Source organism: Hetaerina americana, unplaced genomic scaffold (genome assembly GCF_022747635.1).
Source record: "Hetaerina americana unplaced genomic scaffold, ioHetAmer1.1.p SCAF_142, whole genome shotgun sequence".
NCBI lineage: Eukaryota > Metazoa > Arthropoda > Insecta > Odonata > Calopterygidae > Hetaerina > Hetaerina americana.
In genome coordinates, this window is record NW_027286537.1 from 667501 (window position 1) to 670000 (window position 2500).

Sequence of the window (2500 nt, forward strand, 5' to 3'; positions counted from 1 at the left end):
GCAATTCTTCCGGGAAAAAATCCGCAAGTGAAGCGAATTTAATGCGCAAATTATTCGCTGAAAACGAATAAATTACTTGGAAAAATTTTCTAAGTGCCGATTAATAATAATAAAGTAAGAAGTAAGGGTAAACTGGGAAGGACATGCAGAGAGAACGTAATCTTTGGAAAATGGTCGAAAATTTTCTAAGTCCCGCAAAAAATCGGCGTTTTGGACCAGTCTTTTTGCCCAGAATCTCCGAAAAACACCGGCGATTGCGCCATTCTGAGCAATGTCCAAGGGGATCCCAAAATGATTTTGACTTATATGTGGAGTATCGCATTGGCGAGTCCAACCGGTCAGCAAATGGCGAGGAAGTGATTCGGGGTTGGTTCTCGGTCTCTTCGGATCTCGCCCACCTCTACCTAGTCCCTTTTGGATTTGGAACACGAAAGTATAAATTTTCGGGCAAATACCGACGCCATGCGGGTTGCCGGGAAACCCCCGGTCGATTCCCGGTGTCGAGTGGGCTCGGAGTCGGTGAAAATTGAACGTTCTCCTCGCGAGAAAATCGAGCTAAGCGTGGTCCCGGTGGGTGATTCCGCCGGGAACATAGCCCATGCAAGCTCCCTGGTTGATCCTGCCAGTAGTCATATGCTTGTCTCAAAGATTAAGCCATGCATGTCTCAGTACTAACCGCTTTAAGGCGAAACCGCGAATGGCTCATTAAATCAGTTATGGTTCCTTGGATCTTACCCACACTTACATGGATAACTGTGGTAATTCTAGAGCTAATACATGAAACTCGTGCCTCGACCAGTGATGGAAGGGGTGCTTTTATTAGAACAAAACCAATCGGTCGGTCTTCCGTCCGTTGCCTTGGTGACTCTGAATAACTTTTGGCTGATCGCACGGTCTGAGCGCCGGCGACGCATCTTTCAAATGTCTGCCTTATCAACTTTCGATGGTAGGTTCTGCGCCTACCATGGTTGTAACGGGTGACGGGGAATCAGGGTTCGATCCCGGAGAGGGAGCCTGAGAAACGGCTACCACATCCAAGGAAGGCAGCAGGCGCGCAAATTACCCACTCCCGGAACGGGGAGGTAGTGACGAAAAATAACGATACGGGACTCATCCGAGGCCCCGTAATCGGAATGAGAACACTTTAAATCCTTTAACGAGGATCTATTGGAGGGCAAGTCTGGTGCCAGCAGCCGCGGTAATTCCAGCTCCAATAGCGTATATTAAAGTTGTTGCGGTTAAAAAGCTCGTAGTCGGAGGTGTGTCTCGGACGGTCGGTTCGCCGCTTGTCGGTGCTCAACTGGCCGGTCCGGACGTCCTGCCGGTGGGGTCCGCGAGGCTCCGTTATCCTTCTTTGGTCCTCTTCACCGAGTGCCTTGGTGGGCCGGCACGTTTACTTTGAACAAATTAGAGTGCTCAAAGCAGGCCGTTGGTCGCCTGAATACTGTGTGCATGGAATAATGGAATAGGACCTCGGTTCCATTTTGTTGGTTTTCAGAACTCGAGGTAATGATTAATAGGGACGGACGGGGGCATTCGTATTGCGACGTTAGAGGTGAAATTCTTGGATCGTCGCAAGACGAACCGATGCGAAAGCATTTGCCAAGAACGTTTTCGTTGATCAAGAACGAAAGTTAGAGGTTCGAAGGCGATCAGATACCGCCCTAGTTCTAACCATAAACGATGCCAGCTAGCCATCCGCCGAAGTTCCTTCTATGACTCGGCGGGCAGCTTCCGGGAAACCAAAGCTCTTGGGTTCCGGGGGAAGTATGGTTGCAAAGCTCAAACTTAAAGGAATTGACGGAAGGGCACCACCAGGAGTGGAGCCTGCGGCTTAATTTGACTCAACACGGGAAACCTCACCAGGCCCAGACACCGGTAGGATTGACAGAATAAGAGCTCTTTCTTGATTCGGTGGGTGGTGGTGCATGGCCGTTCTTAGTTGGTGGAGCGATTTGTCTGGTTAATTCCGATAACGAACGAGACTCTGGCCTGCTAACTAGGCGTCGGAATCTATTATGCTTCCGACGTAGCTATCTTCTTAGAGGGACAGGCGGCTCCTAGCCGCACGAGATTGAGCAATAACAGGTCTGTGATGCCTTTAGATGTTCTGGGCCGCACGCGCGCTACACTGAAGGAATCAGCGTGTCCTCCCTGGCCGAAAGGCCCGGGTAACCCGCTGAACCTCCTTCGTGCTAGGGATTGGGGCTTGCAATTGTTTCCCATGAACGAGGAATTCCCAGTAAGCGCGAGTCATAAGCTCGCGTTGATTACGTCCCTGCCCTTTGTACACACCGCCCGTCGCTACTACCGATTGAATGATTTAGTGAGGCCTTCGGACTGGTGCGCGGCGCTCGCCGCCTCAACACCGGTGGCGCCGATGTTGCTGGAAAGATGGCCAAACTTGATCATTTAGAGGAAGTAAAAGTCGTAACAAGGTTTCCGTAGGTGAACCTGCGGAAGGATCATTACAGCTTTCGATTATAAAATCGTAGCTTTG

General features: G+C 50.4%; 1 non-coding gene across 1 annotated transcript; it reads left to right on the plus strand.

Moving 5' to 3' along the window:
* Window positions 1–606: 606 nt before the first annotated feature.
* Window positions 607–2471, plus strand: LOC139686522 (small subunit ribosomal RNA). Its single transcript, XR_011700425.1, has one exon. It is a non-coding gene; the product is annotated as a small subunit ribosomal RNA (ribosomal RNA).
* The last annotated feature ends 29 nt before the right edge of the window (window positions 2472–2500 follow it).